The 14,782-nt window shown below is 35.3% G+C and overlaps 2 protein-coding genes across 4 annotated transcripts in view; one reads left to right on the forward strand and one right to left on the reverse strand.

The window, feature by feature from the left end:
• The window catches only part of LOC145690832 (uncharacterized), a 294,099-nt gene that overhangs the window by 112,974 nt on the left and 166,343 nt on the right, over positions 1-14,782 (forward strand). The gene's annotated exons all lie outside the window — the stretch shown is intronic.
• Positions 1-14,782, reverse strand: part of LOC145690834 (uncharacterized) — an 82,925-nt gene that overhangs the window by 1,033 nt on the left and 67,110 nt on the right. Inside the window, exons 4-5 of one of the 2 annotated variants that reach the window (XR_014132288.1) lie at positions 12,135-12,303; positions 9,146-9,534 (exon numbers count right to left, since the gene is read on the reverse strand). The gene's annotated coding sequence lies outside the window, so the exon portion shown is untranslated. Of the gene's footprint in view, positions 1-9,145; positions 9,535-12,134; positions 12,304-14,782 lie in introns of those variants that run through there. The other variant, XR_014132289.1, reaches the window with a different exon arrangement.

The raw sequence follows: 14,782 nt of genomic DNA on the forward strand, positions 1-14,782 counted from the left end.
AAAGAGAATGATTGCAAAATTAATTTTTGAGCTCTCACTGGGATTTCAACCCAGAACCGCGTGCGGCAAAGGCACATACGCTAGCCAATAGACTCACGGAGAAGACTTCTACTGTTCTCGAGTGGAAACTATCGGAATTCTTCCTTGGCTAAAACTCGAGAAAATAATTTATTTGTCAACTCATAAACATACACTTAAAACAAACACAAGCATCGCAAGCCTTAACTTGATTTAAACCTACAATCGGAGATGGAGTGGGTCAGTGGGTCAAATGGATTAAGTTTTGTTAGTGGGTTAGTGGGTTGTGGGCCAATAGCATGTGACCCACTGGAATCCACCACCCAATATGACCCACTGCGACCTACTACCTGCCACGACCCACTGTGATCTACCACCCACCCTGAAACATTCTGACACACCGACCTACTCTGGCCTACCGACCCTCTCTGCTCACTGCATTGTAGACAACATTTTCTGAACACTCGTGAATTTGTTTACACTTTACTTTCAAGGCCTCCACTTCCCTTCCTTTTTCATTTGTTTCTGTTTACTTATCTGAGATCAGAGATGGAGTGGGTCAGAGGGTCAAGTTCTCTGAGTGGGTAGTGGGTCAATGGCATGTGACCCACTGGGTTCCGAAACTCACCATGACCCACTGCGACTTACCACTCACCGTGACACACTGCGACCCACTACCCACCATAACCCACTGCCACGCACCGACTCACTCTGACCTACAGACCCACTGTGCTCACTTCATTGTATACAGTATCTTCAGAACACTGGTGAATTTGTCTACGCTTTACTTTCAAGACCTCCATTTACCTTCCTTCTCCATTTCTTTCTGTCTACTTCTCTCAGATGACTATATCTAAGTGAAGAAAGAACTTCAGACACTATTGGATATTGATATTTGTGATTGTAATAATAGCAATAGGACTTATACTACTACTTGGCTTTCGAGGCGCACAGCCTGAGTTCTTAAAGAAGCTAACTACTAGAAAAAATTCATTTTTGAATCACTATAATATATAAATTATCATATAAGAAAATTAATGTAACTATGTAAGCCTGATCATCATGACGAAATTACAAAGCCTAATAAAAAAATTTGGGAAAAAATTAGTTAGTTCAGGGATGCAAATAAGCAACTTCCACCTAATTTAGTTCAGGGATGCAAGCAAGGTACTTCAAAATGTAACTTCGTCTGTTGCATAGCAACCTCCTTATATGCCGTTGGATAGGCCTAAGCAGAGGTGGCGATAAGGGGGCAAAAGGGATAGTTTCCCCCTTTTTTCGAAATAACTCCCTAACTTTCATTTGGAAATGTAAAGGTTTCATATGTATTACTGGTTCATAGAAAAAATGATACCATATAATAGTTAACGTTGCGTGAGTACGTATTGCTTGTATATCTTCCCGTAGAGTAAACAAAGCTACAATAATTCTGTTTTAATTGGAATTCAAAGCAATTAATATTGTAATTGCGTATCTCTTTAAATGTCGTAGCATATGCTTGTAATTAGTATTTACTGTCTTTCATTTAATAAGAGTAGGGGCTAATAACGTACATTTAATGGTATGTATGGAATTAAAAATATAAGCTGTTCATTTATCCCCAATTTCAATATAGCTTCTACAAAACAAGTCTCATTATTCATTATTATGATTAATATTATCCTTTCTATTTATTTGGTTTGTATGAAATACGATAAATGGTATTTTAACTGAAAAAGATAGTGTCCTATTAGTTATAGGTCTACAACCTTTCGTCAAATAAAGTGTTAGAAACAACCAGGAAAACTAACATTGATCTATAAATATTCAGATCGTGTCTTGCCCCCGACTTTTAACGTCCAATTGCCAATACTGGGCCTAAGTCTACTGATCAAAATATGCTAGAAACTAACTTTTTTCCGTAGCAGTTTTATTTTCAGTACGATTTCTTTCTTCAGTGAGAAACACAAACTTTGTGTTTGTATTGCAGTCAGTTTAGTTGCAGTGGAACACAGTTACTAATAAAAAAAAAAAAAAAAACATTTTAACTTAACTATAACGATCAAAAGAACTCATTTTCGTGTCAATTAAATTTGCACTATTAATAAGGTGTTTTCTTCAATGAATTTGTAGCTAATTTCCTGAGCTGTATGGGAGCCTACCTGGTTGCAGTTGCATAAGTCTATTGATAAAAAATTATCCTTACATTACAACAATTTATCTTTGTAAGAGTCCCAATTTCATTGTTAATAGAGCTCTTTTGCAGGTGAAAGGAGTTGAGAAAGGACCTGGATGTAAATGTGTTTTTCCTCTTGAAATGGAAAACGAATCAGCTGATCATCTCAAAATGTTGGAAGGACGTTTGTTTAGTCTAACTGCAACACAGGTAAAACAACTTGCCTATCAATTTGCTGAAGCGAATGGAATTAAACACAACTTTAATAAGGACACTAAAATTGCTGCTTGGGATTGTTTTTTCCAGATTCAAAAGCATACATCCTGAGTTATCTATACGAAAACCTGAGTCAACGTCCGCTGCGCAAGCACAGTCATTTAACAAGCCATAAGTAACAACATGTTTTTCAAAATTAACCGAAATACTGGAATCGGAGAATATACCCGAAACGAGGATCTACAACGTTGACGAATCGGGACTTTCCAATGTTCACAAACCAAGAAAGATTTTAGCTCTCAAAGTGAAAAAGCAAGTTGGTACGTTAACAAGTGGAAACAAAGGACTGCACTTAACTGTCGTATTTTGTATGAATTCAGATGGTATCTTTGTGCCCCCGCATTAATATTTCCAAGAAAGTACATGAAAGATCAACTCATAGATGCAGCTCCTCCAGGTACATTAAGATTGTGTAGTCCATTACGTTGGGTAAATGGTCACTTGTTTCCTAAGTAGATCGAACATTTTGTTAATTATGTCCGATCCGATGTAAACCATAAAGTTCTCCTAATCTTCGGTGGACACTCAAGTCATATATTCTATGATGTTCTCGTTTATGCAAAAGAACATGGAGTTGTGATGCTCTATCTGCCCCGTCTTCAGCCACTCTATGTATCATTCTTTGTTCCGTTAATGAAATATTATGATCAGGAAGATTCGAATTGGTTAGGAAGTCAGCCAGGCTGGATAGTTACTCAGCTTCAAATTGCTGGTCTTTTTGCTGCAGCATATGCAGAAGCTGCTACAACTGAAATTGCTCTAAGTGGATTCAAGAGTACAGAAATCAACCATTTAACTCAAATATTTTCCCCGATCATTTGTTTCTTCCGGCGGAAACCACAGACAAACCTCAAACTGACATGAATATTCCAGACATAGAAGGAATTGCAGATGAGAGAAGAGTTCAGTCACACGACCGTTTACAAGAACTCATGTCAATGGATCACAGTGGATCTACACAAGACATAGAAGTCATTACAAATAGACGTTTCGTTCCCACTTACAATTTCTAACAGTCCATCCAATCTTTCTGAGAAATCATCCTGTAGCCTAACTCCGAATAATGTACCTGGTACTTCATCAACAGCTGAAGGTGAATGTCACATTGTCTCTATACAAGAACTTTCTCCGCTTCCGTCTACTTCAGGATTAAATCCAAAACGATTGGTTCGTAAGCGAAGAAGCATAACAATTCTAAAGGTAGTCCATTTATCAAGGAACAGAAAAGGAAAATAGATAAAAAGGAGACTATTGAAAGACGTCGATCTTCACGAATGTGTAAAAAACAAATACTACAGGAGCCCTCAGACATCGATAGCGTGAGTGATGTAGATGCTGATTACACTGTAACCAATAACCGTGAAAATAAGTGCCTCCTACCATAAAAAATATACGGTTTACCGTTTTTCTAAAATAATGGTAGGAGGCCGTTTTCCTGTCAGATGTTTGTGTCGGGCATGCGCATTGAAGAGAAAAAGCACATGTTCGAAGCGAGGCTTGATGGCGCGTAGGTTCGGATGTGTTGTGCTTTGTTTGGTTTCGTTTCTTTCTTTTGTTTGTTTGTTTAGTGTGTGGTTTTGTTGTGTGATATATACAGTACTAGTGTTGAAGATATCCTGGAAATTCAACATTAAGCAAGGTAATGTATGGGAAAGCACCATGTTAATATTTGAACTTTGTTCAGTGACAAACAAAACCTTAGTTGGCTATCGTGGCAAGCAGATCGCTCCAAAGTGCAACGATTCGAAACCAAGAAGCTGCTGGATGTATAAAGTCTTATGATAATGTAGCCAACTACGAGTGGTTTGTGAAGCTAGAATTAATCACAATGTTGAAATACTTTAAAAAAAAAAAAAAAAAAAAAAAAACTTTTAGGAAAAGTGTTTCGTAGTTTACCGTAACAGCATTACATAAATTGTGTTGCATCAACTGGAATTTTTCATGTTACAGAAACAAAAGTATACTGTCACTCATGTGTGCCCGAAGGAGGGGCAGGGGGTCGCTCCCCTAGCTAGTGAAAATGTATTAAATTTCTTAATACAAATAAAAAATATCAGGATATATAGTAACCAGGGAGTTGAGTCCCCTAGAAAATTTTCATCGGGCGCCCTTGCTGTCATTATTTTTTCTGGATAAATGAATTGTTAGATTTGAAAAATATTTCTGTAAATGTTTTTATCTTTAATTTTGTTCTGAGTACCTATAATCTGCTCTGGTGTCTTGTTAATACATTTGAGCGTTTAATAAATCTGCAAAAGTTCGATACTCTGGAAGTTTGGTGACTTTTTTTTTTTTTTTTTTTTTTGTTTAAGCATTGATGCCACTGTTACATAATTATGCAAACACGTATTTATTAATTTGAGATAGCGGATACTGGATACTGTAGGCAGTGTTGTGAGAAGTCATATGGTTTTACACTTGTTTAGTCTTACTTCTGGCCATTCTAAGCTATGTTGTCGAGTGCCTGCTTGGTTATCTGAAACCGTAATAATGCGACTAATCGAAAGAATTGCTGATTAGAATATTTGAGGTCTATTAGTCTACTGGTACTCATAGCGAAAATACATGCAATAAAGCTAGTCTTAAGACTGTAACAGAATATCGATTTATGAATATCTTAAAAGGGCATGGATGTTTGTTCCAAATACACCTTCAAAGGTGCGAAAACTCAGCTATAAAATTCAGGATTTTTTTTTTTTTTTTTTTTTGTATGTAACATCGAATCTTCTTCTGATGTTTTGTTCAATACATGACAAAATTAGTAATTTTGAAAAGAAAAAGCAATGTATGTTCAAGATGATATCAGAAAAAGGGTTCGATATTACAAACTAAGAATTAATTTCAACTTTTATTCTTATAGATATTATGCACGTCGTAGGTGCAACGCTTCTTTCGTTCACTTTTGTTTTCTTTAGTTAAGTAGTCTTTAACAGCAGTGGACCAGTGTGCACTCTAGTTGCATCCATCCAGAAAAATTATTGCTAGCCAGTGTGTGTACTGATACAGTTTCCAGCAATTCGATGAAAACTGGGTCAATATATATTGACCAGCAAGAATTCTTACTGGATCTAGCAAGAGGGCACAGGTGTGTTATTACCGTAAATCTTGTACGGTAATAACACACCTGTGCTTTTTTGTAAAAAAACGACCCGTAAATATTACGGTAAATTACCGTAAAATATACGGTACCAAATTTGTTTCTAAACACGGTCAATATTATTTTGCTTCTAAATATACGGTCTGCCGTTTTTATGAAAAAACGGTGGTCCGTAAAATTTAGGGTAATCGGATGGCAGCGAGAGTTGACGGTAATCGGTCAGTAAATTTAAGGCGAATTTTTTTACAGTGTAGGTCAAATCCAAACACGTGGTACAACGTGTTGCTCAAGTTTATATTTTGGCAATTTTGTACCCCTAAAAGGAAACAAGGTGGACCACCCAAATTTATAGTAATATATATTAGGGTCCTATACTATTATACCAAATGTGCACTGTAAAAAATTTCGCCTTAAATTTACTGACCGATTACCGTCAACTCTCGCTGCCATCCGATTACCCTAAATTTTACGGACCACCGTTTTTTCATAAAAACGACAGACCGTATATTTAGAAGCAAAATAATATTGACCGTGTTTAGAAACAAATTTGGTACCATATATTTTACGGTAATTTACCGTAATATTTAGGGGTCGTTTTTTTTAAAAAAAAGCACAGGTGTGTTATTACCGTACAAGATTTACGGTAATTATCACACCGATTCCCTATCTAGAGGTCCTTGCCGGTCCAGCATGCCCTCTTACTAAATCCAGTAAGAATTCTTGCTGGCCAATGTGTACTAACCCAATTTTCATCGAATTGCTGGAAACTATCAGTACACACACTGGCTAGCAATAATTTTTGCTAGATGGATCCAACTATAGCGCACACTGTTCCAGTAAGGGCGGCCGTGTACAACACAATGAATCTATGTTGCGACCGGGTTTGATTCCCGGATTCTAGTAATGTTTTCTAGAGTAACAAAGATTTTTCCTGGGTTTCCCTCATCCATATATAAGAACCGGATGATGTCTTCAGTATTACTAGGGGCTGCGGTGGCTCAGTGGTAGTGTTCACCTCTGGTGCATGGAGTCCCTGGTTCGATCCCACCTCGCGCTATGTGAACTTTCTGGTGGACAAACCCGTGTGCATGGGTTTCCTCGGGGTTCTCCCGTTCCCTTCCCCTTTCTTCATTCCATCACTTCATTCAGTTCTCATCATCACCATCTCCTTTAGCCTATCCGGCATATCCGCGGGACGTAAAACACAAAATTTCATTTAATTTCATTTCCTTCAGAATTACTAGTCTGTTCTTTTATGGATACCGTGGTACATGCACACTATAGTAAAATGTCTTATAGGGTTACCATTTTTTTAATGAGAACCAATTCTTTTACTTTTCCAGATCACAATTTACGAATTTTCACTATAGGAGGATTATTAAAAAAAATAATAATAATAATTTTCTCAATCAGAGATCATCTCATTTTCTATGCATGTATATGTGAGTATATACACGGAGGAAGTTTTGCAAAACATTTATTTAATAAACTAGAGTGACACAAAAAGAACTACCCAGTGCACTTCTAAAAAAAAAGTTTTAAAAAAGTACTTAGCCAGAATTCTTGGATTTTTTTTCTGTATAAAATGCTCTGACCTTTCGTAGACCTTTACGAGTAAGATAAATTTCCAAACTTTCCAAGGTTTGCAGGTAGTACGTAAGAACACTGTATCATTAGATACATGAACTTTGGTTAATTCTTCTCTTCTCTTAACTATTTTCGCTTTTCCCTTGTATATATTAACGATTTATTACACTGCACCTTCATTTTACCTAATATTACATACTGAAGTATGTCACACGTCTGTGGGCTGGATTTTTGTTACGAGACCTTGGAAATCTGAGTGTTACGAGACCAACCTAACATTTACCTGGGCAACCAAGGATACATTCTGTTTAAAGCTCGATCAAAATTATTAACTGCCTGACAAAATAAAATAACTAATAATAAAAAAGGATTTTAAAATTTCAAACGTTATGAGTTCTTATAATAAACTTACTTCCGTATGCCTGCAAAACACCCAATTCTGAATCTTCTCTCCAGTTATTCATTAAGATATTAATGGTATTCAACTGAAAATTTGAGATTTGACCAATGAGCAATACAGCGTGTACATTCGAATATTTCGGATTTTAGGGAGCTACTTCTCATCCTATAGAAAGGATATAATGAGACTGCTCGTTGGTACTTGTACACCCATATGCGTCAACTAACAGCTAAAGGGTAACTTGTATTTAATTCACTATATAGGAAGAGAAACAATATCTACAATAAAAAAAAGTTCCAAATATACAGAAAACTAGAAAAGGTACTTAAATTACACGACAGAAAATACGTTATTATATGAAAATGGTAGTAAGTGAACTAATTTCAAGAGACAATTCTTCCCCTTAGTTTTTTTTTTTTTCACTTATAAGGGGTCGACGTTTATGACGAGTCTTCTTCATAAAGCAATTCTTTCCCTGTTAAATCTTTCTCTCGAAAGTTAACGTTTACCATATTCACCCATTTCCTTCTTGGTCTCCCTCTATCTTTCTTCCAATCCATTTCCATCATTCATCTAACTAGTAGTCGTTTCATCTTCTCATAAGATGGCCATACCACTGCAATCTTCTTTCTTGGATCCTCTTAAATACTTCTACAACCTCGGTTTCCCCCTTACTCGCTCATTTCTCATTCTGTCTCTTCTTGTTCTTTCACAGATTTAGCACAGCATTCTCATTTCAGTAACAATCAATCTTCTTTCCTGTGCTTTCTTTAGGCCTATGGGTCATATCTATAATTTACAACTAGCTACACTCAGACTTCCTCGGTGAATAAACCCTTTGTGTCTCCAAGAAAAATAAATATTTTTTTATTATAATATTTCCTTGGATTACGGCGTTATGGCTAATCAAAGCAGTAAAAGAGCCATTCGACGCTTTCATAAGTACGCCATTTTATGATTGTTTTGACAAACCAGTTATCCACAAGGAGCAGATTTATATTGCCAACCGCTGAATATACTACTTGCTTGCACCACGGAACTATAAATTCATAAATCTCTAAGCATGGGTGTAATCAAGACAACTAACGAAAATACAAAAGCGGACGTAAAAAAGCGTCTCATCTATGACGTGCATAATATCCATAAGAATATAACGTTAAAATTAATTCTTAGCTTGTAATATCGAACCCTTGTTCTGATATCATCTTCCATATACATTTATTTTTCTTTTCAAAATTACCAATTTTGTTATGTATTGAAGAGAACACCAGAAGAGGAGTACGATATTAAAAAAAAAAAATCATAAATCGCTACTCTGTTGCAGTCTAAGACTACTTCTATTGCATTTCTTTTTGCTATGAGTACCAGTAGACTAATAAACCTCAAATATTGTAATCAGCGATTCATTAGATTAGTCCCATTATTACAGTTTTAGATAGCCAAGCAGGCATTAGACAACATTGCTGAGAATGGCCAGAAGTACACAAAACAAATACCATGTGACTTCTCGCAACTCCTACTGAGTATCCAGTATCTGTTATTCCAAATTAATAAGGACATGTTTGCATAATTATGTAATAGTGGCATCAATGCGCAAAAAAGAAAAAAAAAAGTGAACTTTTGCATAATCATTAGACGCTCAAATATGCAGAATAGGTACTCAGAACAAAATTAAAGATAAAAACATTTACAGAAATATTTTTCAAATTTAAAAATTCATTTATCCAGAAAACGTAGTAACACTGTGCTTTTATTTTTGTCCCATGATAAATTACAGTTGATGCAATACAATTTATGTAATGCTGCAATAAGTAAACTACAAAGTACTTTTCTTTAAAAAATTTATTTCTTTTTTAGGTATTTTAACATTGTCATTGTCACAATCACTCGTAGTTAGCTACCTCATTGATTAATCTAAGGACTTTGGGGGATACATCCATCAGCTTCTTGTTTTTGCATCGCTGAACTTTCGAGCGATCTGGATTGATTCCCACGAAGCATCTGAAAAACAAAACGAAAGAAAAGAACGGAATTACAGCCATGCACAAAATTAATACATATACAGACACATAAAGGGGGCATTCCATGCGAAATCATCACAGGCAGGACGTCCTTCATGTTTCATCTTCTCCTTCCTCTTTTTCAAAATATCTTGAACTGTATTACTTTCATGAATACAATGCTTTCAAAAATACTCAGAACCCCTTGTTTACTTGGCCTACGGCCTTGCATTTCATATTACAGCATTTGCTTCATCCAGCTTCATCTTCGCTCCAAGAAGTTTTTTTTTTTTTTTTCTCGGACTACAGCTTCTTATTTCATACCTTTAGGTTGTAAGTGAAGTTCACAGTGCAATTTTATGGTCGGGGCTCAACTAGATGTAATGTTTCCAGTGTGCATGTTCAAAGAGAATAATTCTTTCACTATAAATAAAGAATGAGTCTTTCATTTAATCTAAAATTAATCATCTTTTCATTCTCTGTTTCCGCCGACGCACATAAATCACTGACTTCAAGCAGGCAGTTAAGAAAATAGTTGTGTTGTATTTACATCATTGTTGGCAATAAAATCATATCGACTAACAGAGAAAATGTGTTTTGTAGTCTGCGTTTAATAAGTAAATTGGGTAGGGATAAGAAGATAACTATTAATTTTCCTACTACCTGTTAATTTGGAAAATTTAGGAAAGTTGTGTAACAGATTTACGTAAATGTGTGGCAAATATTGCCTGGTCTTAGCCCTCTGTAACAAATTCACGGAATTGATACATGTTTCATTGACTATTTTTATTGGAGAAGAGGAAGGGAATGTAAACGCCAGGGTTGGAACTAATGAGATAACTAGAGAAAAACTACCTTCTCTCAAATTTGAGTGTAGGGTTTTCGCATTTAAAAATATAATTTGAACTTCTACCAGCGTAAAAGTTGGTCAAACCCAAATAACTTGAAAGAAAAGCATTTTTGGAAATGTATGGTAAGTCAGGAGAACAAGTATCAAAATGTCGCTGCGTTCCTCCTCTCCTTCCGCGCCAAAAACATGAAAATTGACGCCAAAATAAAAATCAATATCTAAAAAACAGTGCATTTAGGAAAGAAATTAAGAAGAGAAATATTAAAGTACAGAAAATTCCCTATAAGAAAAATTTACTTTGCAAAACACGTGGACATCCCAAAAATGAGTTACGGAGGCTTTTCCGACTGCGCAATTTCGTAGAGGGAGCCATAGCACGTCGCTGTGTTTTCTTGTAGATAAGATATACTGTAACTTTTATTCTCTTTGAAGTGTGCAAATTGCAAGTTTTTTTTTTTTTTTTTTTTTTTTTTTTAAGAATATATATAAGGAGAATAACATCAAAATTTCGCCACGTTCCATCTCCTCTATTGGCCAAAAATATACCAAAATTGGAGCAAAAGATCAATATTTAGAAAACCAGGTCGTTTAAGAAAATATTATGGAGACAAAAATTAGAGTGCAGACAACTACCTATAACAAAAGTTTAGCTGAACATTTGGACGAATCCGAGTAGAGTTACGGAGATTTTCAAGCCTTTTGGCGCAGGACGAAGGCAGTAGTAGGTCGTTTTTATTTTATTTTATTTTATTTATTTATTTATTTATTTGGTTACGTTTAATTCCTTTGTATAATTCTAATTGCAAGAAAAAAAATTGTTTTTCTAAAATGTACACGTATAGTACAAAATGTTCAGAATAACCTGTCAAAATGTCGCTGCGTTGTGCGTCTTCGTTTCATCCCCCTTCCCCTCAAATGAATAAGGCTTTCACTTTCGCAGCTCGGTCTGGTTGATGGAGTGTGTGGATATTACTTTTTGACATACAAAATTGTCTGTATTTTAATTTCTCTATTTGTATTTTCCCCCTAAAGCGCACGGTTTTTTAAACATTTGTTTTCGTGTAATTGTTGGAACAAAAGTTTCGTTTTTGTCCTTCCTTTGTAAGGAAGAAGGACGGATTGGCAATACTTTGGCAGTACTCTCCTGGTTATTTTTTATATATTTCCGTAGAAAACTTTTCTTGCAGTTCGAATAACACAAATTTATCTTAGTGTATTGAGGAAAGCATTGCACTACTATTGGTGCCCTGTGCCAAAAGGCTTGATTCATTCGGGAAAAATAGTATAGCTCGGTCTGGGTTGGTTCAAATGTTTTGCTAAGTAACTTTTAACGTAGAAAATTGTCTGCGCTACCTTAATTTTGTCTTCCTATTTTTTAATCGCACTTAAGGGGAAACCTCCGTAACTTGGTATGAGGTGATTCGAATCTTTTACTAATTAACTTTTCTTACAGGAAATTGTTTATACTCCAATATTTGGCTCATTGCTGTTTTCTCCTAAAACGCTCACTTTTCTAAATATTAAGTTTTGAGCATTTTTTTGTATTTTTGGCGCGGAAGGAAGAAGCAGAACGCAGCGATTTTTTAACATGTTATTCTCCTGATTGTTTAGTATAAATCTGTCAGTGCATATTTACTTTTTTATTGCGCATTTTAGGGCATATTCTTGCGATTTTTAGTGCATAGTTACGTGCATATCAATCCCAACTTCAGTGATTACATAGAACTTGAAATTATGGTAAGTTATTTTACCTTTGCATAAATTCCAACGTTGCAGCCGCGTCAACTGGATATTCTATGTTAAACACATAGAAAGAAGCAAACAGGACTGCTAATGCAGATAAAGAATCACAGACTCTATCCAGGCAAATTATCATGTCTATAGACAACATGAACCTGGTGCAGCTCATGAGTGAGGATCCTGAAAAGAGAATGAAATGAAGGAGTTTAGATAAGGGCATTGACAACAACAAGAAAGAAAAAAAAGCAGATGTTTTGAAACTTAAAATATAGGACAAATATACACTAATATGTAATGAATCCGTAGTCTGACAACCTAACTGCTCCTTCATAGAGAAAAAGAAAACATTCAATTACATTCTTTACTAACGACTTTTGTAAAATTTAACTAAGAATGAACTTCATTCCAAACACGTTTATGTAAAAACCCAAAAAGGAAAGCAGCAAAAGCAACGAGAAAATATCAATATATTTCACAGCTAAGCTCACAACCCTCCAATTTATAGGAAATCATTTCGTTCTTAAATATTATATTTCTGTTGTTGTGTGAAGTAATAGTTCTTTATCATACGGAAACCGATGTTTTTCTTGAAACAAAGAAGTACTGTACATGAATCTCGCTGTTTAAACTGTCCTAGATCCTACAGTTTTCTATATTCTATATATCACTTTTAGTGGTAACTATCAGGTGGACCTGCGTAGTGTAAGTTCTACTTCACTTGCTTTTGATGCGAAGGATACCGGGTTTGATTGACGATGGCTATACTCTCTCCAAAAGTTCAATTACAAGAAATTATGAGTAAATTTCCCCTTTTTTATTGACACTATGCAAATACCGAAATGGTCCCAAGCCGCTTCACTTCCTTTCCCTCTTCTGGTCTGTGATGAACGAGGAACGAATGAACACGTTTAACCAAAACATATTACAAGAGAAAAGTGAGAGGTAAACAGCTTCATAGACTGTTTACTGGAGTTAACTTAGATATTTCCAGGATTTCCAGTGTCCTGCTAGGAAAGAATTCCAGTATAAACCTATCATCAGGCCGGTAGACAGCCCAAAAATGTAGGGGGGGGGGGCGGTAGAAGTTAGGGACCCGACCATATTATAGTTTATCACCATATTACAGTTCATTTGCAAGCCTACCGTGGTGAACTAAAAAAGTGAATGCCACACGAAAATATGCTGTCTTATTTCATAATCTGTAAACTGCCTTTTGATAGCAGTATTCTTTAATGTTATAATAAAAGAATGCTCAAAAACTGGAGGATTAAAACAAAAATAAATAAATAAATAAAAATAAAGGAAGGAAAGAAAGAAAGAAACTGAAGCCGAAATCCAGGCCTTATGAACACTATTCACTTTCTTTCTCGATCTAACTAGCTTGGCCGTGGTTGGTCAGGATATATATATATATATATATATATTTACCTACACCCAGATGATGGAGCTCCTTCGTTGAAGGATTTTTTTTTTTTTTTACATTTCTCCAATATTACGCAATAACTTCCAATATATTTTAGTACTTTCAGTATCGATACCCAGTCAATTTCCAGTATTTTAAGTATCAGTAGACACCCTGCTGAGTTCACTCTTGTTAAAACATAATTTGATGATATAGAAAACATTATTGAAATCAATACAGTAACTAAAACGTGTCTCTTTAAAGCAGACTTTCACAAGCAACTTCCTTTTCTTATAACATCAACTAGCTATTGTTTCTTGTATCTAATATCATTTAGGCACTTTGTAGCACACAGCTATCGGTATCACAGACATTTATTTTTCAAATTTGGAGAAGAATTAAGCTATAATAGAGTAGTCTAACTACTTTCACGTGCATAAAAAGGGCTAAAATAATTTATAACTAGGACTGAAAATGTATATGGAAGAAACCTGTATCTCAATCTCTTGATTAAAATTTGAAAATTTGACTTCTTGCTTTTCAATTATTTCTATAAGAAAATATTATTACTGTGGCCACTGAAAACCCCGAGTCATTGTAAATTATCTAAATTGTATTAGATACTGTGTGTGCACGTATAATTTGACGAAGCGTTATCCAACCGTTCTCCTACGTTGAGGGAGCAGATCTGCCCCAAATATTAGGATAACCAGTTCTGTTTGTATAGGACGCTAATTGTAGAATGTTTTTACCTAACCATTTTTCTATATACTAGTAAATCAAAATTCGGGAAAGTTCTAGGTCGATGGCCCGCATTAAAGTACAAGGGTTATAGGTCCCGTGACGTAACTACGTTAAAGATTACTTATTTTACTTTAGTTAATTTGAGAATGAAGATAACACTTATAGATACTATACATGATTTACTCTTGTACTCCTATTGAGAGCCAGCGATCTACTCTCTTCCATCAAGTTTGTACTTTCGAAAAGAATACATACCACATACAACAAGGCAGGGTGTTCGGGTTAAAATTCTGCTGGGCACTTCCTCCGGTAACGTTGTCTCCTGAAAATAATAATGTGGTGTCTGGTTCGGTGTTAATGATTTATGATCGTAATTAATCATTCGATGCTGACATTACCGTAATTCGGTCAATCTGGGTTCGATGATAGCGAACCAGACAACCAGCTAAATAAATACACTTAACATACAGTATATCATTAAATAATTTATTCTTGAATAATTAGACAACAACA

Source organism: Thermobia domestica, chromosome 7 (genome assembly GCF_964235325.1).
Source record: "Thermobia domestica chromosome 7, izTheDome1.hap1.1, whole genome shotgun sequence".
NCBI classification, from domain to species: Eukaryota; Metazoa; Arthropoda; class Insecta; order Zygentoma; family Lepismatidae; genus Thermobia; species Thermobia domestica.